General features: G+C 34.6%; 1 pseudogene; it reads right to left on the reverse strand.

Annotated features, from left to right (window-relative positions):
* Positions 1-24,426, reverse strand: part of LOC138702786 (putative nuclease HARBI1) — a 101,863-nt pseudogene extending 77,437 nt beyond the window's left edge.
* Between the last annotated feature and the right edge of the window lie 967 nt (positions 24,427-25,393).

Here is a 25,393-nt window from a genome sequence, read left to right on the forward strand (position 1 = left end):
GATGTCATGACCTACTTTATTTTTAAGTTATATAATAAAAATGTAATCTTACAAGGATTGGAAATTGACGGTATGTCTCTGTGCTGCAATGCTTCGCCTATAGGAACGCAGATGAAAAAGACAGATCATCTAGCAGATGATATCAATTTTGATATTTAAAGTTTATAATTATGATTGCATACTCAATTAAATATTTTATATAAAATTAAATTATGTAAACATAACCATTTCTTTAGAATATACAGAGTGTCTCAGGAGCAATGTAAAATAGATTTAACGTGATTGACGTAGCTTATGTCCGAAGTCTTAATGGTTGGGAAAAAATACTGAAATGTCTTGCGGTTCCATGTAATACTTGACCTCTTATCTATGCCAGTTCATTGAAAAATTCCTTTGGAGAATGAAAAGTTATATTTGTTCGGATCAAATTTCTGCACATTTAAAGGACAAAACTAAAATTCTTGCCATCATTTCTTATCATAATACACTGCTCTCCTAAACTGACTGAAAATATTGGGAATTCAATCAAAGACTTTCCCTAAACACCCTATGAAATGTTTGATATAAAACTATTTTTATCTCAAAAAGAAAGTAAAAGCGAAAAAAAAAAATGTATTACACTTTTTTGTTTGAAATATCTTAAACACAAAATAACCACCTGAAATTGATATTACTTACGGTTCACCCTGTATACTATTTCATAATTAGTCCTTAATACAAGCTTCAGGTGAACATTCGTTCATGGCCTAAAAATAAATAAATAATTTTATCATTGCCATTAAACAGTGGATTACCTGTATATATCAGTATTAAGCAGTGGTGTCCAAGAGCCACGGATCCTACGCACTGTGCGTGAGGAATTACATGTATTTATGAATATTGTAATAGTTTAGTATGAGTAATAGTGACAATGATAATCAACCAGGCATATTGTAGGAAACGTCAGAGACATGTCGAAAAATGGATAAACCTACAAGCAAAGATTAAAAGGAACAAAGGTGAATCGTACATTAGTATGAGAACATCTCGACATGTGCAAGCTCGCGGTATAGAGTTGTCCAAAAAAAAAAAAAAAAAAAAAAAAAGTGGCCGCACTCGTGATCAGCGAATATTTTCAAAGTCCACTTCGGGTCGCGGCGATGTTACACGATGCATGTGCTTGTACAAGGAGTTCCGGAACTATGAAAGTGTTCTATATCTGCGCTTCGTAGACAAGCGGTAGATTGCTTGTTTAATGATTCAAAGGTTGTGGGTTCGGACCTTCTTTAAGTTTTCATTTTATTTTTTAATCGTTCTTTAGCGATGTAAATGATATTCAAATTACCATTTATATCCAGTTATCGCTCTTTATGGATATCACGTTATTTATATTTTGTTATCGTTCTTTAGAGAAATGAATAAAATTCAAGTCATCATTTGTATTCTGTTATCGTTTTATAACGATATGAATAATAATAATTATTATTATTGTATCTCCAATGGGGGTTAGCCCTATTTTACATATGTATGTTAGGGCTATAGTTTTATACACAAAAAACATAAGCATAAAGAGAAATGGAAAAGAAAATTAAATTAGCTTACGCGATGTAAACAAAACATAAACAATCCGTAAATTAGGCATTGCGATTGCAAAACAAATATCAGTTATCAATTTGAAACATACAAAAACATTAACAACACTTATACGTAACACTTCTATAACACAAATATGCAGCTTTCCGTACCATACATCATAAATTAATACACAATAGTCACACAAACACAAACAAACTATAATTACGACATTGCGACGACATCAAGCATCACATAACTGACTCACATACATAACAAATCAAGCATCCGTTACAACACATACACTTCAACATAGTAACCACACTTTTAAAAGTTACAAATTTGGCTCCAAGAAGAATAAATAGGACACTGTTACTAATTTCTATTCTTCACGTTTTTTATATTGTTATCGTTCTTTAGCGATTTAAATAATATCCAAGTTATCGTTTATATTCTATTTTCCTTCATTAGCATTATAAAATAATATTCAAGTTATTTGTATTGTTATTGTTCTTTCGTAATATAAATAATCTGTATTTTATGTAAGTAATTATTATAACACAAATAACCATCTTTCTTTGTAAAATAGGTTTTTTATTTAGATAATTAAATACGTATTATATAATATCTTATATTAATTAAACAAACCGATATTTATCATTTATATTCTGTTATCGTTCTTTAGTGATACTGTATAAATAATATTCAAGTTATTTATATTGTAATCGTTCTTTAGCAATATAAATAACATAAATTTAATATTAGGTTTGGAAAAATCCAGTTGCATAATACTGGTATCAGTTTTTCTTTTTGTATTATTACATTATACTATCTTGAACCACAATAAAATTGAACCTGAGACGTTGACATCTAAATTCCGACATTCGTCCGGTGAGCTACGAGGGCAAAAGTGTGGAAACATTTTCGGAAAAATTGGCCTAATCACACTCTAAGATTTTCTGATGATTCGTAGAAGCTAGTCCAGAATGCGGGGGCAAAGTCTAATTGAGATTTCCCGGTCTCTGACGGGTCAAACATCCTGATAGAATTAATATTTAACCCTTGCTGTGACTTTCGGTGAAGTCGGGAGGGTCCAATTAGTCAAATCCACTCTCCTCATCTCCACGTTTGGGCCCCCTGGAATTTAATAAGATGCGAAAGAGACAGTGGTGTGCGGAAAGCAACAGGATGTTACCGCATTTAGGCCTATCCTTCCCAAGAAAAACTGCAAACATGAGCAAAGGAAGTTTTTAATAGAAGAAGAATCTTCTGCGGACCTCTGGAAAAAGAACTAAGGAAGAGACTAGTGAAGTGCTTTGTGTGGAGTGTGGCATTGTATGGGGAAAGAACATGGACATTACGACGAAATGAAGAGAAACGAATTGAAGCATTTGAAATGTGGATGTGGAGAAGAACGGTGAGTGTGAAGTGGACAGACAGAATAAGAAATAAAATTGTGTTTGAAAAAGTGAGTGAAGAAAGAATGATGCTGAAACTGATCAGAAAGAGAAAAAACAATTGGTTGGGTCTCTGGTTGAAAAGAATAATAGACGACATTAGGATATGTGGATCATATGCGGAGACTAAGAGGAAGGCAGAAAATAGGATAGATTGGAGATTGCTGGGTTTGCAATGAAAGACCTGCCCATGGACAGAACACTTATGTATGTATGTTCAGAATGCCTGGAATATAGTGTCTAAGAACAGTCGCTATTTGCAAAGACTAGTGAATTCCATGCCCACTCGACTGCAAGATGATCGAGTTAAGAGAAAGATAGACTAAATATTGAATTGTGGCTTTTTGTTTTGTTTTTTGAACGCTTAATTGTTTGAATGTTTTAAGGCCGACGCCAGTAAATTTGTTTTGTTTATGTCACGAAAGATATTTTATTGAGAATAAAATCTTTTTTCTTTGCATTTGCAGCCACAATATCATAATGATAAAGTCATGGCATAATATATGAATGAACCTGATGTTAATTAGTAAAATAATCATAAAAGAGAAAGGAGCCATTATGTATAGTTTGTCTCTCTCAAAAACACCACAAAAAAGAACATAAAAAGCACGAGGTTGTAGTCGAACGCAGGACCTCACGAATAAGAGCCCGGAACGCAACAATTGCGCTATCGAATAACACACAGAGTACTTCAATTGTAACTGTAGATATCGGGCAACGTGGTCCAACAACATGTAACATCGCCTGTCTCCGAATTGTAGCGAAGATACCCGAAGGGAACTTTGTTTCAGGAGATGTTTCAGGAGAGCGGCCACTTTTTCTTTAGATAGCTGTACAATGCTTGTGAGTGCTTCAACGCATTAGGTATGGAGAAAATAAAACCTCTATTTCGTAATTTCTGGGAGTTGTGTGATTATTATCTCCAGAATGCCTATATTTCTAAGCTCGTAACCAGTGTTGATGTGAACAAATGTCGCATTAAGAACAGGCCGACCTCTCTCAGCTGGTTTTGCCAAAGAGGTACTATGCCACGCCAATAAAGCTCACTTCTGATAAAGTAAAGGATCTGAAAGCCCTCCTTATCTATGTGCCACACAACGTTTCTGGATGACGTGATCAACCAAAACGTGCAACTAGCAGTGACCGACTCAGAGGAACATCTTCAGGAAGATGATTTAATGGATTATTAGCACCTCTGTTCCCATAACAAGTGAGACTACTTTTAATAGCAAGGGTAATAACATGACAGGCATCTACATATTTTTGTTTATTAATAATTTCAGACACTTTGTAAATGTCACATCACAGTGCAATTAAGTGTTTTTATATATTATTATTATTATTATTATTATTATTATTATTATTATTATTATTATTATTATTATTATTAATATCTGCCACTGCTGAGTTCATTCTATGCCCTTTGCTTTTTTCTAATATACTGTTTTCAAATTATTCTCATAATACTGATGAATTCATAATGTCATCTATGATCACTATTAAGTTGTAATATTAAATTTGACATTTAATTGCTATTTTCAATAAAGGTATTCGTTTTTCAGTGCACAAAGTAATTATCATTATTTAGAGACGTGTCCTTGGCGGCTTCGCCCTTATCTCATTCACAGGTAAAATACTTTGAACATCGATTATCTCTAAAGGTACATTTTGTCGGGTTCGCCCTCCCCTTACGGAACGCCTCATACACTGTAATTAAATATTACACACTAAGAAAACTCTTCTCTCAAACGCATTAAAAAATCAATACTTTCTTCGCCGACCACGTGTTTATTTTCATATTTATATTATGTTAGATTAGAGTTAGGGATGGGATTTATGTGTGAATATGTATAGTCTATATGTTTCACTCGTTGCCATTAGCCTATATATATCACAATTTCAGTGATTTTGGTTTTTCCCTGAAATGTGGAAAGCAGACTATGCTTTATTTCGATTACTGTATACAAACTATCCAATTTATTTTAATGTCAACCTTCGTTATTTTAAATTGCTTTTCTATGGCTTCTATGTTAACGCAATTAAGCTCTTCACCTTTTTTTGTATAATTTGATACCATATTAATAATTCATGATAAACTGTTAAATTACAGACTTTATTTGCATTATTTTCGTCATATTTATGAAATTCTTAGTCCTTGTTTTGATAGTGCTCAGTCTATATGTATATATTTAGCCATTTTAATACCTATAAATCCCAGCCTTGGTCATAATGAATATTTATATTATATTTATTTACTTGTAGTATTTGATTATACAATGAAAATTTGATTTATGTACCAAAATTATCACATATAATAGTTTTTTCCAGGCAGAATCAAAATACAGGTACTGCCCAAAAAATTAGCGGAACGGGTTTTTTTGTCTGCTGTAAATTCTTGGTATAAGGCAATAGTTGTGCTGTAATGATATCATCATTTGTGTTAACATCTTTTCTAGTCACGAAACACAACATTTGGTTTTCATCTTCATCGCAGTCCAAGGAAACCGAATAGTAATCCATCCATGCTGAAAACCAATATGATTTAGCTTCTTCTCCGTTTGATTATGGCCGTTTTAGAACAGAGGTTTTTTTGTACAGCAGTTCCAAACTGGTTTGAACAGTTCCGGTCATGCGCACATGGATTTTACTGTTCACACAGCGCAAACTTCAAACTCTGACTATTTCTGACTAATAGTCACGCGTTCGTACAGCATGTCAAACTGTCACAAATCGATTCCTGACAGTCGGAATTGATTTGAGAATCAAGTGCAAACCAATCTCTAATCATAGATGACGCATGCGCATTAAGATAGTTTTGCCATTGTTTTCTGCATGTTATTTACAACATAACCTTACAAGTATACACTAAATAAATACATATTTTAGTACTGTTGTCTTCGTATAATTGTCATTTTTCAGGAAGGTAATGCTATATATAAGTATGCGTACTATTTTAAAGCTTTAGGGCATAAGTTGTAAGTGTACTATTATTCTTTATTCAATAGCTCTAACATTTAATTCTCTGGATACGTCATGTCAAGTTATTTTTATTTAATTTATGAAATGTAAGTTATAGCATAGACGAAGTTAATGTTTTTATTTTTTGTTCACTTTTAAAACAAAATAAACAGTTTGGGATTATGATGAGTATGTTCTGGATAAAGATTAACGCTATACTTCAGAATACCTCGTAAGTACTCGTACTTATGTACAATGACTGTGTCAATTAAAAATAACGCTGTACTTCAGAATACCGCTTAAGTACTTATATAGCAAGACTTTGCAAATTGAAAAAAAAAAATTAAAACATGTTTTTATTGATGGTGCAAGGGTAGGTAAATATACTGTATAAGTGCATAAAAAGAGATGTCTCTTGCACCAATGATGAAATAACGACATATATGTACTTACGCGGTATTATTCTGAAGTCGTTTGCACATTAATTGTAATAAAATTATTTTCCGAAAGTGTTTTAAAATAGACGTTAGGCTAATTTAGGCCTGTATTGTTCTTTTAGATGTTTGATTCAAACCAGAGCCTTCTTTAGTTACAAGCCGGGGCATGGGTAGGTTTGGCAACGCAGAGTGGAGGCGGGAGATTTTAGAGTGATATTGTGTTTGCTCATTGCTTTCGTTATACGTAACGCGTATTTTTTCAATATTACTTCATGCACAAAGGTAAGATCAAGATTCAGATAGTGATGTAAATTATTACGGGTTAGAAAATAGTGTTTTATTGCAATCAATTAGCTATACGGCGTAAGTGGGCTACTTACATACAAAGGCTGCCACTTAAAATAATTACAAAAAATACATGTTTTTATTGATAGTACGAAGGTAAATAAATAAATGAAAAAGATATTCCTTGCACCGAAAATAATAAAATCAATAATGCAATAAAGACGTAAGTTCCTACGCAGTATTCTTAAGTTCCATTCAGTTAACAAATTTGTGGCTAGCAAATTGACAAAGTTTTGCGACTTAATGGTGTTTCATCTGCGAAAGGTTTAGGATATATTTTAATATTATCTTATGCGATTGTCTATCGTGTTTTTCTACAAATATTTCAGATGCCTAGAAAGTGCTGTGTGCCTATGTGTCGTAGCAACTACACTTATAATTAAAAAAAATAAAAACATACTTGTTTTTTTATTGATGGTACAAGGGAAAATAAATAAATACTTAAAGAAATGTTACTTGTACCAAAAATAAATAGAATAATGACGTACTTTCGCAATACCCTATTCCAATCAATTAACCATTATGTGCCTAGTAAATTGACAATGTTTTGCCGCTTAATGTTGTTTCACCTCTGACATGAGTGTAGGATATCATATGCATTTTAATTTCATGTGATTATGTCGTGCTTTTCTATAAATATTTCAGATGTCCAGGAAGCCAGTTTTAATTTGAACCTGGCCAGTCACCATAACAATACTGTTATCCTAAATTATTTGTTATAAACTTTTTAAAATACAATTTTAAATAAATATAACTGCAGAAAACAAGCTAAGAATGTGAATTATGCAAATAGGCCTAAAGTAAAATGTAAACAGAAGAAACTATTGACATTCCTATTATAATAAAAGTACGAGGATGTAAATACAGTTAAGCCAAGTAGAACAATCTATGAAAAAATGAAAACACATCCCTTCAACATAATACGTAACAAAACGCAACATTATCTATTAAGTACATGTATGTATCAATTAGCGTAAACTCAGTGGACTTTAAATCCTGTAAATACCAAGTGGGTGAATGTAGAGTATCCAACGCTCACTGAACGAATATTTCACTTTTATCACTGCCAATGTTGCGCTATAATCGTATATGCAAGGTAGGCTATAACAAAAACCTAAACTAACCAAACCTAACCTGTCAAAGAAGCAACAAGTTAATACTAAATATGTGTAAAATTGGCCTATGTTTCTATAGTGGGCCGGACATAAGTAACATTGACCAAACCAACAAAGTGATTATATGCATCTACAAATTATAGACAGTTCTGACGTATAGCAGGCATTCTAAATCTTCAACAAAACTGCAACATTTATGGGATCACAAAACAGCTGTTTACAATGACTTTGAAAACCAACGGCGTAACTTTATTGATATAGCAGGCGAGACCCAACAATTTGACTAGAATTCTGATACACACAAACCACAAATAAGAATATAAAAATGTGGTTATACAATATTTAATATTTAATAGAATAGTCAATTACTTTGTCATCCATAACCGTAAAAATTCCCAAAGACTGCAACCATTTTATTTTCACTTATTGTCTTGTTTTTTTATCACCAACACGCATTTAGTTTATAATACATCAACAATTAACGTTTGGTACGACCGCAAACATAATTCCATCGACACACACTTATATTGTAACATTAATTTACATTGAAAATCGACATTAGCACAAACACGTGTACTGTACGGTCAGCCTCCGGGTGACAGTTAATTACAGTGTTGCCGACGTATGGCCCCGGCTTGTAACTAAAGAAGGCTCTGTTCAAACACTTCTAGTGATAACGATATGGAATAAATATCTAGTGGGGATGAGTTATGCTTGCTGGAATTATTTGAAGAAAGAGACAGGCCCAAAAATGAAACTTATTTTCAACATATTATAGGACAATAACACGAATTTATTATTTCTGTGTAACCCGCCATGTAACAGAGAATCTCTCTCAACAATCTGAAGTATCCCATATTTTAATTAATTGATTCTGCTGTCGTAAGTTCAAACACTTATCTAGACGGCAGTGGTTGCAACCAGTTTGAAAATGCGTTCATGCAATTGAAATCATGCGCAATAGGTGAAGTTGGAAGAGTTCTCAAACCATCACAAACTTGCTGTACAACAAACCTCATATGATCATTGTTGTGGTCAATTCAGATATTATTGCAAAGAAACTACAAAATGGTTGGTATCAGGGAAGTTGATGAAGTCGCATGAACTGTCATCCTCATTCAGCAGGGATGGACTTATCGTTAGATTGCCAATGACCTCCGTTACTCTGTGTCAGTTGTGTATAGAGCTGTCAAACATTATAGGGAGCCAGGGAAGTACGGAAGGAGTCGTGGGTAAAGACGTAAACGAAATACAATTGGAAATTAGGATAGATTTTAGTTCTTTCTGCTCTGCGTCGGCGCACATCCACTGCTCGTGACCTGCAAAACGACCTCAGGTTAGTACAGACGTGGACAAATTATTAGCAAAATTTAAGATTTTTATTATATATTTTTACAAAATATGATTCTTCAATTTAGACTACAGTTGACATTTTTGTGTATTTCCAAATTATTAGCAAAATTGAAGATATGTATTGTATATTTTTCAAAATTTAGCTCCTCAATTTGGACTACAGTTGATATTTCTGCATATTTACAAATTATTAGCAAAACTGAACGTTTTTGTTGTATATTTTTACAAAATTCGATTCTTCAATTTGTACTACAGTTGACATTTTGGATATTCCGAAATTATTAGCAAAACCGAAGATTTTTGTTTTATATTTTTACAAAATTTGACTCTTCAATGCAGTTGACAATTTTGCTAATTTACAAATTATTAGCAAAATTGAAGACTTTTATTATACATTTTTACAAAACTTGACTCTTCAATTTAAACTACAGTTGACATTTTTGCATATTTCTGTCTATTGTAATGATGGAAATATCCAAAATTGTCAAATGTAGTCTAAATTGAAAAGTCAAATTTTGTAAACAGAATTATCATAAAAATCGTCCATTTTGTTAATAATTTGTCCACGTCTGTACATGGAATAACAGTAAGGGCCGTATTCATAGACTTTTTAGCGCGGGCTTCCGGTGGATGATCAGCGTTTTTCGTGTTCATAAACCAGTGTTAGCGATAGGATATGATTTGAATTCTGTACAAGTAACCAGTGGATAGCCGGGGCTAGCTTAGTACTCTCGTAGCGCGTGCTGCGAAATGTCTATGAATAGCACCCTAAGTGACCAGACGGTCAGAAATAGATTGTGGGAGGTTACGTGCCCCTTGTTTGGAGATTTATCACAAGATTCGCTCTGGAACATGTGAATTGGCAACTTGACATTAGAGGAAGTCGAAACTCTCTAGTATCGTAACTTAGTGTCACAACTACATTTCACGCATGCGCATTCAAATAAAAACCAATTGCGAAACTTAGTGTCATCGTGTAAACTAGTCTTACAAAATCAGTTTCATGAAACTGTTCTATATGACGTAACAACGGGATACATTTATAAACATTTCGTAATATGCGCTCTGCATAAACAATATTCTTCTTCTTCTTCTTCTTCTTCTTCTTCTTCTTCTTCTTCTTCTTCTGCACCACTTCACGATATAGGCAAATTTCTGTTCTGTCATCACAGAATATCACTCACTCCATGTCTTTTCCAGTCGTCCTACGCCTGTTTTACCTATTGGTCGATGCTATATAGATCTAGGTACTTTTCAGTTTTTATACTACATAATATTGGCGAAAATTAATTCTTAATAGCAAACATAGTTATGGAATTAAATATAAAGTACTTTTTCCTGCACATTTTCCCAACGGTTTAGCAGATTCCAAGAGCAAGTTAGGCGGAACCTACCTGAAAAGAGTTGACAATACTGGGAAGACTACTTATTCTTACAAAGATCTTGTGTCAAAATGAATTGAGGGAAAGGAATAAAAAAAAACAAACGGTGCTGTAGTTTATTGTGATTCTTGTATTAAAGAAGTAAGTACTTTTGTATTTTGGGGCTCGCGATAGAGTCGCGGTTAAGGCATAATGCTGCAAAGTCGGAAGATCGTGGGTTCGATTCCCGATGGAGACATGGTCATGAGGAAATGCAAAAGATTTACAATTCCACTTTACTTTATCTCAAATTTCTTTGCATAAGTATGCACCTGTCACTTCTTGTGACGTAGGAAGTTCATTTTCTGTTTTCAAGAACGTGCTTCAGATAAACACATGAGTTAAGTGAAGAAAATTTTGAGAAATTAGTTGTAGTTCGTTGTTTCAAAAGAAAATAAAAATGTGGTATAATATAGAACTGAATTTTGATAATGCGTATTTTTACTGGTTTCCTCGCTTCATTGTGACCGTTTGGTCATATGATAATGTAAGATTTGATGTTTGGGAATCCGGGCTCTACTTATGACCATAAAATCTACCTAATGACTTCACTTCTAAGATTACCTTATTTTCTTGTCACAAAACACTCCGACTAAAATGTTGTTCCCAAATTGACAATATTTTATTGCAATATCATCACAAGTATTAATACTATTGTTGCTACTACCATTATAGCTACCACCATTGGTATTTATAGTATAGTCCAGGACTAGGCACATTACGTGATTCTGAGAAATGAGCGCTGTTTACTTTGAAGAGCAATTCTCCCGAGCAGTGTGACGCTTGCATACTGTACGTGACTCATTGTCAGTACAGTGGTTGACTCAGTAGTAGGATGGCGAACATTGAAGATGCATACGCCAGAGAAGCTGTATGTCAGACGAAAACCTAAATTATATTTTGAGATTGAACATGGCTAATTCATATGTTCCAAACATTGAACGGCCTCTACAAATAAAACGATCTCATAAGTTTCAGAAAACAAATGCATAGTTACTTTGCTCATTTAGTTTCAAGAAGTTTTGTTTCAATAGAAAATATTTATTGATTTCAGACCGATAAAAGTACGATTTTGTTACAATAGTTTATTTATGCAAAAGAAAAGTGTAAGATAATGTTTATTAATAATTTTCTTCTTGTTTTTCTGATTGAAATCCTTTATTACATGTGTTTGTATTATTAATACCATTATGTAATTGTTAAAGCATTGTGCATATAGATTGTGTAAATAAGCCTAATGATTTGTGTGTGTGTGTGAGTGCGTGTGTGTATGTGTGTGTAGAGCGAAGTTTATTTCATTAAATTAATAAAAGTGTTATAAAATCTGTACTGTACATTGGATTGATGTAATATCCTTATAAACTATTATGTACTGACTGAATGAATAGAACAACCATGGCTCTTATTATATTAATGCAGGGAAGGTAGCTGCAATGTGAGTCCGCCACTGCATGAGCGTTCTGCTCCGGCTTGGAATTGAAATGCCTTGCGGAGCGAGAGCAGCTCTGGCCGGCGAAACGGAACCGCTCTCATGCCCGGCGCTGGTATAGTCCATGATACAGGATTAAATATACAGTCACAGAGGAATATGGCCATTATAGCAGAATCAAATTACATAACCATCATTTTTTAAACGCATTTACTTACCTGTTCTTCATTACTCTTTCCAAAAATATTAATTCTATTGTTGCTACTACCATTATAGCTACCACAAATGGCATTTATAGTATGGTCCATGATACAGGATTAAATGTACAGTCACAGATGAATATGGCCATTATAGCAGAATCAAATTATATAACCATCATTTTTTAAACGCATTTACCTACCTGTTCTTCATTACTCTTTCCAAAAATATTAATTCTATTGTTGCTACTACCATTATAGCTACCACCAATGGTATTTATAGTATAGTCCATGATACAGGATTAAATGTACAGTCACAGATGAATATGGACATTATAGCAGAATCAAATTAAATAACCGTCATTTTTAAAGGCACTTACTTACCTGTTCTTCATTACTCATTCCAAAAATATTAATACTGTTGTTGCTACTACCATTATAGCTACCACCAATGGTATTTATAGTATAGTCCATGATACAGGATTAAATGTACAGTCACAGATGAATATGGACATTATAGCAGAATCAAATTACATAACCATCATTTTTTAAATGCACTTACTTACCTGTTCTTCATTACTCATTCCAAAAATATTAATACTATTGTTGCTACTACCATTATAGCTACCACCAATGGTATTTATAGTATAGTCCATGATACAGGATTAAATGTACAGTCACAGATGGATATGGACATTATAGCAGAATCAAATTACATAACCATCATTTTTAAACGCATTTACTTACCTGTTCTTCATTACTCTTTCCAAAAATATTAATTCTATTGTTGCTACTACCATTATAGCTACCACAAATGGTATTTATAGTATGGTCCATGATACAGGATTAAATATACAGTCACAGATGAATATGGACATTATAGCAGAATCAAATTACATAACCATCATTTTTTAAATGCACTTACTTACCTGTTCTTCATTACTCATTCCAAAAATATTAATACTATTGTTGCTACTACCATTATAGCTACCACCAATGGTATTTATAGTATAGTCCATGATACAGGATTAAATGTACAGTCACAGATGAATATGGACATTATAGCAGAATCAAATTACATAACCATCATTTTTTAAATGCACTTACTTACCTGTTCTTCATTACTCTTTCCAAAAATATTAAAGTAATAAAATACGAACAAGTCACTTGGGTTATATAGCATCCGGTCCCCCAGCTTCAAGCTATAACTCCCTCTGTGGGCGGCGCTCGCGGTGTGTGTGTGTGTGCGTGCGTGCGTGCGCGCGCTTGCGTGTGTGTGTTTTTTTTTATAATTAAATGTATTATTGGGCCAAATACTGTCTCGTAATACATGCTTGCTTCGAAAATAATTCCGTTTTTATTTTACTGTTTCAAAAGTAATCAGTATGTTTGTGTAAAGAATTATATGACGTCTTTTATGTTAAAATGTGTTATTTTATAAGAAAAACTTATAGGCCCTACTGCTTACATCGTAAAATTGTCTTACTCCAAGTTTTTGAGTATTTATTTAAAAACGAATAAGCATTATATTTTTAGATTCACCGTTTTTTTCAATCCTGCCTATATGAGATAATTTTCTTTCATTACGAGGTAACTATTTGTTCCATGTTGAATTTGTAAATGGAGACTATATTAGTTAGATTACATATACAGTAATGTTATAATATTACTGCAAATTAGATAGATTTATGAGATAGAAGTTCGTTTCATAGAAGACATTGTAATTTGGATAATCAGGATTCTGGACCAATTTCATTTTTAGAGTATTTAGGCTTATCCGTATCAACTAAACTACTATTTATCCTACCTCAGCTACGTTCAATATTACCAAAGCGAAATTGCAGTACTCCAAGAATAAGGTAATACTGATATTTAAGAGTAGTATTGAGATATAGTTAAGTAAATGACTTTTATTTGAATTTTCATGTAAGAGACTCGACTTAAATATCAGCGAGACCAAATACAGTATTAACTGTAGTGTTCAAATTTGATGTATTGACATTTTTGCTGAAATACTTTCATCTTGCCTGAAATAACTAGTGTAATTTTTTCGTAATACTTCATCACCTTTGATTGTAGCCTACTGTGTGATTGAAATACAATAAGTAAATAATTACAATTACAAATTTTGCTTTAGCTTCCAGCCATAGAATTAAATATTCGTAAAGTACGAGTACAAACACGTACTGCCACGGTAATGCAGACAAATATTAACACACCAATTGCTCATGTATAAGAGGATTCACAAAGTCTAGAAGTACGTAGAAGAGTACTGTTATTATAAAATCCAATTTCCTTTAATTACAATCAATTATGATCTTAAAATAATATACAGGGTGATTCAGACCACCCGTAACAATCATTTATTTCGGAAACTAGTACATAACATATTCGAAACAAAAATATTTATAACTAAACCACATGTGAACTTTCACTTGAGCTTGATTTCATCAATCAGCTCTAACAGGAAGTAGGGTCGTCAGTGGCGTATCATTTAAAATTTCAAATGGGAGTCAGAGTCAAATAAGGTACCATTTGATAGAGCTCTTCAAAATAAACAACTTTCATAGGAAACGTTTTAATCAATTTCTACTCTTTCGATGAGAAAACGTACAAAAAGACAATGTCATCAATATTGAAAAATGTTACAAGACGAAAATGTAAACACGATACTTAATGTTGACATGTTACTGAAAGGCTTGACAATTCTATTAACTTTTTATAAATTTTCAAACTATCTGCCGTTCTGAGCAGCACACACCTGTATTCTTCTAACACTGTCAGTGACTCCTAATACTTTGGCGTGGTCAAGTGACTGGCAGAATAGGAATTAATAAAAACGTTTCCTATGAAAATGGTTTGTTTTGAAAAGGTATATCAAATGGTACCCTGTTTGACCCCGACTCTCATTTGAAATTTTTAAGTGATACGCCACTGACCTACTTCCTGTTAGAGCTGATTGATGAAATCACGTTCTAGTGAAAGTTCAGATGTGGTTTAGTTACAAATATTTTTGTCTCGAAAATTTTCATGCACTAGTTTCCGAAATGACTTACGGATGATCCGAATCACCCATTGCCTTTTCGTACGTTTTCTCATTGAAAGAGTAGGAATTAATAAAAACGTTTCCTATGAAAGTTGTTTGTTTTGAAGAGCTCTATCAAATGGTACCTTATTTGACCCCGAATCCCATTTGAAATTTTAAAGTGATACGCCACTGACCCTACTTTCTGTTAGAGCTGATTGATAAAATAAAGCTCAAGTGAAATTTCACATGTGGTTTAGTTATAAATATTTTTGCCTCGACAATTGTCATGCACTAGTTTCCGAAATAAATGACTGTTACGGGTGGTCTGAATCACCCTGTATGTTGGAAGTACGCCTGTCCACAAGCCAACGCACATTTACATTTGCTTGTAACTATATAACAAGAATTACTAAATATATTGGAATAACATATAATGTTACTTCACCATAATCCCACACATTTATTAACGAATCTCAACACAGACACTGTCAGTCGTTCTTAAAATACCCAACTTGTATTGTAGTTCCTGCCTGATGTTTTGTAACGTTGGTTGCGTCAACACTGTTCACTGCATTAGTTGTAACTTGCTTCAGTATCCCTGAATCTAGAAAGCCTTTACATAGGAGTTGGTCCTTCAAGTCCAATTCAACGCACAGGGAGAAAAGTTCAGACATCAGTACTTCACTGTGGCGGCATCTCATTTTGTTGATAAAGTTGGATTGCTTACTTTTCACTTGATGTGAGAGGTGAAAATGTAATAAATCCTAAGTTCTGCAACTTATCGTATCGTCGATAAATAAAACTGGTCATGATATAAATCTTGTAGTTAATACATATTCCTCACACATTTCGAGGACTCCGTTACATTGTTATTGTGCACTCCATTGTGTGAATAGCAGAGCATTGCTACTTTTCTTGCTTACTAAGCACTTTCACAGTCACAACATAAAGCACATCACACAAGAAAACCAAGTCTAAAACATCCAACACTTACATCTTTTATCTTCGCATGGAGTAAGATTAAACTACCTGATTTTGTAAAATACTAAATAGATGCAGAACGTGTTGCACAGTTAATGTACTACAGAATTAAATATCTGCATCGGCTTATGGACAAACTGTACTTTCATAACGTGTGATAATATTTTTTATTTCCCTTATAACAATGTTAAATATGGTAGCAGTGTAATTAAATTAAGAGTTACAGACGTCAGTTTCCGATTATTATTATTATTATTATTATTATTATTATTATTATTATTATTATTATTATTACTATAAGCGAAAGATGTTAAGAATTACCGAAAATGAATAGTCTATTCCTAACAACGACAGATTATAGCGAGAAGCTGCATTAAGTCCATAGCAGTTTACGTATGAAGTGAGCTGTTATGGAACGGGTGTCATCAGCTGCCGCTGACTCTTTGTGGCCGGTTAATACAGCCCAATTGACTATTAAAAAAATCTGAAACAAACTTGGAAAAATATTTAAAAATATTAATTACAAAATGCATGAAGCCACTTGTAAAGAAAATAATAGATCCCGATGCTTCGGACTTCTGAAGAAGTCGAAGTTGCTTCCAGGTTCCAATAATGGCCAATGAAAGTAGTAGTTCTCCTGTAACAATATCTTGTCAAGATAAAATTATTCATTGGAATATTTTTCTGTTCCATAAATAATAGCTTTAAGGTGATTAATATTACTTATTTTCTTCACAATTATATTGTGACAGCGACGTGAGATTCGAACTCACGACCAGCGTCCCGCAAGAAAGCAGATCGCGCGGAGCACGGAGGGACGGCGCGCGGCGGAGAGTAAGGGGAAAGGGCCTACGCGGCGAGAGAGTGGAGAGGGAGTTTGCGCGCGCATCTTCTGCTTGCCTAGAGAGGCCGAGAAATCCGTCGAAGTGGAAGACTCGCGAATTCGAACTTTCGAGGCTACGTCGCTGTGGTTATAAACTACGTACGCGAAGGAACGACAGAGTTTTCAGTCGATTAGTTAGCCAGTCAGTGAGAAAGCCAAAGCAAGCAAGCCAGTCTTGTGTACCGGAGTTCGACTCGAGTGTGCGTCCGCAACTGTATCAGCATCCGAAGGCCTGAGTTCGAGTGCAGTGGACCGCAGTTGGAGGGACCTGAGTTCGAGTGCAGTGGACCGCAGTTGGAGGGACCTGAGTTCGAGTACAGTGGACTGTCTCTGAAGGTCTGTGGTTCGAGATACTGTGAACTCGAGTGACTGAGCTAGAAGAACTGTGAACTGAGAACTGATAGTTCTGATTTGTAAATAGTGCTTTGTAAATATTAGTTTAGATTAACAGTTCATTGTTGTTCGTACTAGTCCAAGTAAATTGTCATTGTCATCGGTGGAGTGCTATAACGAATACTGTGTTGAGTGAAAATCCAATTGTTGACGAGAGCGTTTAAGGTGAATTGTAGAAAGAAATTGTTGTTGGAAGAATAAAATCCTATTGTTGAGTTGAAATAAAATTCACAATATTATTTAACTTCTGTAGAACCGTAGGGTCTTCCTGAAAACCTACCAGTGAATTCTGTTTCTTGTCTACGCCTTAATCACATCCCAGCTTCTTTTTTCGTTGTTTGGCTTCATTTCTCTTTTCATTGCAGCAGATGATTCTAGATCTGCCACTTCTTTTTCCACTTTCTTGGTGATTCCAATGAAAAGCTGCTTTTGTGATTATGCGTCTATCCTTCTCAATACATGTCCCATCCATTTTCACTTTTTATATTCGATCTTTTATATATATATATATATATATATATATATATATATATATATATATATATATATATATATATATATATATAAATTCGTATTGGTCCGTTACCTTCCACAGCTTTTTATTTTATTAGATCGTGAAGCTTCGGACTACAAAACAGTCAAAGTAGCTTTCAGATCCCATGTATTTCACAGTTTACACACTGACACGAGAGTTTGTTATCCCGACTTGAAGCTAGATACTCAATGATGGTACCAGGATCAACACACTTGTTTAATCGCCACGAAGATTATCGAATCCATTTTGAAGCAAGTTACTTGACGTCGTTAAGAAAGTTAACACACTGATTTGTATGCATGTATTTGTTTACATTCCAAATGGATAAACACCCGATGGAAGTGTTAGCAAATTATTATCATAACAATATAATTAAAATTCACAATAATATAAAATAATCGGCTATTAAAATAACATCCTAACTAATGGGAGTATCCTAAATAAAAGAAGCATTATTTAAAGAGAACGTTATTTGATAACACAACCACATAAATGCATGTCAAAAATGTGAAATTAATTATATATATATATATAATTAATTACATATCAACTTAACTACACATCAGCTTAATTGATTACACATCAACTTAATTAAATATCAAGTTAATTAATTATATATCAACCTAGGCCTAATCAGTTACAAAAGATCTTAAACCAAACCAACTTAATTAACGACACACCAACTTATGTAATTATACATCAAATTAATATATTACAAATCAAATTAATTACTTAAACATCACATTAATTACATATCACTTAATTACACATCTACTTGATCAATTACACGCCAAATTAATTAATTGCACGTCAACTTAATTAATGATACATCAACTTATGTAAGTACATATCATCTTATTCGATTACAAATCAACTTAATTACATATTTCCTTAATTACAAGTCAAATTAATTAATTACAAGTCAATTTAAATAAAAACACATCAAGTTAAGTAAGTACACATCAACTTAATCGACTGCAAATCAAATTAATTAATTGCACGTCACATTAATTACACATCTACTTAATTGCACGTCAACTTAATGATACATCAACTAATGTAAGTACACATCATTCTATTCGATTACGAATAAAATTAATTACACGTCAAAATAATTACACATGAACTTAATTTCATACCGATATATATTTAATCAATTACACGTCGGATTAATTGTACGTCAACTTAATGACATATCAACTTATCTAATTACATATGAACTTAATAAATTACATATCAAATGAATTAATTACACATCACATCAACTACAAATAAAATTAATATTACACATCTACTTGATAAATGACATGTTAAATTAATTCATTGCACGTCAACTTGTGTAAGTAAATATCAATTTAATCAACTACAAATCAAATTAATTAATTGCACGTCACATTAATTACACATCTACTTAATAAATTGCACGTTAAATTAATTAATGCCACATCAAATTAATTATATATGAATTTAATTAATTACACATAAACTTAATCAGGTACATATTAAATTAATCAGTCACAAATTAACCTAATTTCCCCTCGCCATTTGCACAATGTTATTGACTTTGTGTCTTTCGATTTCCATCTTATTTACTACAGTCCAGTTCACAATGTTGTGAAGATCACATTGAATCACCTCCACATCTCATTTTCGTATAAGTGATGAAGTGTAGCAAATATTATTGCTTGTGATTCGTTATTTGTGTATTCATTCATTCATAGTTTTCTCTCCAAAGCTAGGTCTTTTACTGCAAACGCAGCTTCCTCCAGTCTTTCCTATTTTCTGCCTTTTTGTCTCCGCATATGACTCATATATCTTAATGTCGTCTATCATCTGATATTTCCTTCAGCACCGAACTCTTCTCCCGTTCGCCATTCTTTTGAATGCATCCTTCAGTAGGCAGTTTCTTTTCAGCCAGTTTGACCCAGCCAACTCCTTTTTCTCTTCCTGATGAGTTTCAGCATCATTCTTTCTTCATCCACGATTTCCAACAATGCTTAATTTCTTACTCAGTCCATTTCACATGTTCCATTCTTCTCCATATCCACATTTCAAATGCTTCTATTGTATTGTCTTCAGTTCTTCGTCGTAATGACTATGTTTCTGACCCATACAATGCCACACTCCACACAAAGGACTTCACTAGTCTCTTCCTTTGTTATTTTTTCCAAATGTCCGCAGAAGATGCTCTTTTTTCTATTAATATACGACAAAAACTAGCGGACCGAGTTCGCTTCCCTGTCGTACTACAGCTGTTATGTTTCAAATATTTGACGTTTCAATTTCAAATCATACTATCTGCGACCTCCCACTTAAAATAAATGTTGGATCCGAAGTGCTCATCTTCTATCCATTACTAGTCTTCCTAATTTGTTCACAGATTTAGAGGAATCAATTAGAACGACATCAGTTACCCATGTGTATATAGGGGAGTGTCGGGTAGTATCGGACATCGGGTAATATCGGACAGTGAGTTTCATTCATCTACCACACGATGATAGTACCTGATTGACATGGTTACGTTTCTGTGATGTCGCATAGAGAAACGTAACTATGTCATTCAGGTACTACCATATGGTAGTAGATGAAAGAAGCGCACTGTCCGATATTACCCGATGTCCGATACTACCCGACTCTCCCCTATCTTTGTCATTATTCTAAAAAAAGAAAAAAAATAATAATTTGGCTATGACGTGTAAAGTCTTCCCTAATGCGTGTTGACCTTTATAAAACTAATCATTACACGTATCCAATATTTTAGGAGGTGCTCGTATGCATCAAAACAAGAAAATAATGTCTAATAAACATGGATTCTACAACACATACTTTTTGAGATCTGAACGCTTGTTCATAGGAGGTGCTCAATGTGATGTCCATTCATGGAAATGTACTCCTCTGCCCTTCGGCGTAAGGAATCACGCACTTTTTGAAATTTGTTTTAATGCGTTAATAAGAAAATCCTGATAACGATCCCCAGTTAACCCTAGATGGACCAAGCTTTTTTTAGTAACACGCTGGACCAAGGGAGGGCTAATTAATGTCCACCATTATATTTTAGCTTTATGGTTGTATTTACAATTTTTGCGTCAGTATTATTTCTGTATTGAGTGAATTAAGTAAGAAATAATGTATATTAAGAAACTAATATGTTTTATATCTTGAAAATTGTCAAATTAAATTAATTATTGAAAATTAATGCTTGAACAAATTCTTATGCTTCATTCACATCTTCATTCAGATTGATCCACCTCATTCATACACTCACAGCGTGTGTTTGTCTTTTGACTGTGTTTTTCACACACATATAAGTAGCATTTTCCACAAACAATGTTTGTTTTTCCTAATTTATTTAGTTTTTCACTCTTGGTGCAAAACCATTTGCTACATGTATGGCATCTCCGTTTCCCTAATGGCTGCTGCTGATTCTGCGTTGTTTTTGTGATTTTCTTCTTGAGGATGGCTTCCATTGACAGGATGATATTGTTCTGCAGTCCAATTATGTTTCCAGCACCATGTTCCACATTTGGTTTGATTAGTTGTAACCCCAGTTCCTCTAGATAAAAGCGCCGCCTGTTTGTTTTCTTGTGATTAGATCTCCAACCTGCCTTGTGTTCTTATCACCAAATCTGATGATAGTTAGAATATCACGAAATCTGTTCCGACTCATGCTGGCTATGTATACTGACCTTCCAAGCTCTTGGGACCATAAGTCATGGTAATCTAGGTTGTTGTAGTTATTTGCGCCTATCAAAATGAGAGTACCTATGAATGCGAGGGTTTCAGTTGGACTTGTTTCTTAGACACTCCTTCTCTCTGCTTCCTCGTTTGTGTGTTGCACAATTTTAGGCTCAACTTCATCAGTAAACCCATCATTATCACCATTATCATAATCACAGTTCGGGTCTTCAATTTGATGAACTTCATCTTCAGTTTCACTAAGACACTCGTCAAAAATATCACAACTTTCTTCCTCGTAATGTTTTAAAACTGCTTCTGATTCACTTTCCATATTATATAATTATCGGCTCATATTTCTGAATCAGACCACGGTCAGAGACAGAATAACACTGACTATAAAATGAGTTTTCAATCCATACAGCAATTCCAACAATGTACGAGGCGCGTCCATTAAATAACTTTCCCACTCGTCCCACAGCTAGCAAACATTATGTTGCGCGAAGCGACTGCGTGTACGTGATAGAGTACTGTCCTGGCAAGGCACATGCTCTAGCGGAACTTTCCGAGTGCTCTCAGTAGTTTCGTTTCATTGGTTGAAGATGGACGTTCCTATTCCAGCTCCCACCGCGTGTGAAGTGCGATCAGTGATAAAGATTTGAATGCACAGGACATAGCGCCGATTGAAATTTATCGTCAGCTGTGCCAGGTCTATGGGCACAAGATCATGAGCAAGATATGGTGCGTTGCTCCACAAGGTCGTCTGTGATAATGGTTTGGCCTCCCACTGCGCTCCTCGTCGTGCACATTTTGGCGTCCTGCTGAAAATTGTCTACAGCAGCGACGCACCATCTGCTTGCTCATGACCTGGCACAGCTCACGATAAATTTCAATCGGCGCTATGCCCTGTACATTCAGAAACTTTATCACTGACTGCACTTCACACGCAGCGGGAGCTGGAATAGGAGCGTCCATCTTCAACCAATGAAACGAAGCTACTGAGAGCACTCGGGAAGTTCTGCTAGCGCATGCGCCATGCCAGGACATTACTCTATCATGTACACGCAGTCGCTTCGCGCAACATATGGTTTGCTAGCTGTGGGACGAGTGGGAATGTTACTTTATGGATGCGCCTCGTAAAATAATGTTGGTTTCCAAATAAGTCCATTGTTACAACATATGTTTGGAGTTACAAATAATAAGTTCATTGTCGTAACATAGTCCCGCGCCGTGGCGTCGTGGTCTAAGGCATCCTGCCTAGGACTCGCGTTACAGAATGCGCGCTAATTCGAGTTCTCATGGGGGAAGAAATTTTCTCATCAAATTTCGGCCAGTGCATGGACCGGTGCCCACCCAGCATCGTGATGCACTTGGGGAGCTACGATAAGTGGCGAAAATCCGGTTCCTCAAACCAGCTATAACGGCTGAGGGGATCATCGTGCTAACCACAAGATACCTCCGTTCTGGTTGTTGATCGTCCACCTCTGCCTCGGCATGTGGACGTGAAGCCAGCAGCCAGCTGGTCGGTCTTTGCTCTTCATGGGCTGTAGTGGCATGGATTTACTTTTTTTTTTTTGTTATAACATATATTTATCACTTCGAATAAAAAAAATGTTACAAGTTGGACCAAGGGAGGGTTATTTTGTGACCACTTCGAAATTTGGTCCATATAATTAGGTTTTCAACCAAAAAAAGTTGATTTTCTTTATTGAATCATTAACTTTATACTATTTCTGACACAAAATGAGAACACCATGGTCTGAACATGTTCTATACTATAATAGCAATAGTTCTAAAAAAGTGTGGACATAAATTGACCCTCCCTTGGTCCATCTAGGGTTAATCTCTGTGGTAGCACTTATGGCCCTATTAATCTATCACCAAGAACTCCTGCCCATAAGTTGATTGAGAATCGGCGCTGATGCCTTGTTTCTTCAACTGCATTGGGATTTTCATCAGCCCACACATGCTGATTACGAAAATTCACATCATCATATCTGCTGAACCCCTCTCATATCCGCAACCAGACTTTTGTTTCAGTATTCCTTGCAAAGTAATCAATATTCCATGCCAGGGTGTCAACTACTGTATGATTATCTGGTAGTCTGCTGTATTGTAGGACAGAGGAATGCATTACCATGAATGGACGTCACATTGAGCACCTCCTATGAACAAGCGTTCAGATCTCAAAAAGTATGTGTTGTAGAACCCATGTTTATTAGATATTATGTTCTTGTTTTGATGCATACTAGCACCTCCTAAAATATTGGACACTTTTTTAACGCCCTGTTAAGTTTGAGTATCCACGAAGCTTGGTTTGTTACCAAATCTCTGTTACTTAGTGTCAGTACCTGAATTCACACTGTAATCTGAATCGACACGACGTATTATAAATAATATGAAACAAATGAGTGCTTATGAAATTAAATTACAATTCTTAGCAACATTTTCTCATGGTTTTCCATGATGTTACATAGGCCTATAAGAAAATGAATGTTTGTTAAATCTCAGATCTCATAAATACGTACCACAGTTCACATACTTACTTTATTTTCCACAAGAATTTAACGACTTGAAGCAAGATACTCGACGTCGATACTTCAGTGGACATGCTGAGCTGAACCTCCACATGACTTGGATCCCAGTCTTGAAGCAGGATCCTCAGCATCGTTACCAGAATTATGCTGACTGCAATAATCAGGATGCACAGTTATCTCGTATTGAAGCAAGATACGCAGCTTCGGTATCTGAGTTCGCATCCTAAACTGGATCGACGCATTTTCAAACTCATGTAAATTAAATGATACTTAGTACCACAAATCACAGTAAAACTTTCTTACAACTATAAGACAAGAAATAGATTTTGAAGTTTCGTACTTGAAAAGAAGCCGAACTCAATTTCGTATCTAAGAAATACCACAGTTCACAAACTGACCAGATTCCATGGTTCCTTACTCCGACTTCAAGCAGGACTCTAAATATCAGTGAATGAATGAGGGAGCTATACCTGAAAGCGAGACTTGTATAATATACGTCACTGTTCGTTAACAGAAAACCACAATTCAAGTCACACTGTTTCTGTGCGCTAAATATTGGGTCTTTGACGGCCTGTCAGCCCACTTGAGGTATGTGGATATAAAGCAAAAAATTGAGCCGGTGTCTGGTACAATTCCTTGGTAGCTCAGTCGGTAGAGCGCTGGCACGCTCAGCCAAAGGTCCCGGGTTCGATACCCGGTGCCGGAACAATTTTTCCCTTGAAATTATTAAAATCAGCTTCACGGGAAGCGATACCTGAAATCCAGATTTGCATAAGTGAATGAGTTGATATACTTACCTAAATTACGTACCATAAGGCTTATTTTCCGTCTCGAAGCAAGTTATTTGTCATCGTTATTAGAATAAACAAACTAATTTCAGCCTCCAAGAAGTTTAGTTGAGCACCTCGTCTTGAAAGAGCTTGCTCAGTGTCTGTATCTGAGTTCGCACAATAATCTGAACATACACATTTTCAAATTTATATTATAATTATCAAAGTGAATGCTTACTAAGTACGTACAATTTAAATAATTTTCGTTGAGGGCACCTAGATAAGAAAGGCAATAGATCCTGAAGCTTCGGACTTCAAAAGAAGTCAA

Source organism: Periplaneta americana, chromosome 7 (assembly GCF_040183065.1).
Source record: "Periplaneta americana isolate PAMFEO1 chromosome 7, P.americana_PAMFEO1_priV1, whole genome shotgun sequence".
Taxonomy (NCBI): Eukaryota; Metazoa; Arthropoda; class Insecta; order Blattodea; family Blattidae; genus Periplaneta; species Periplaneta americana.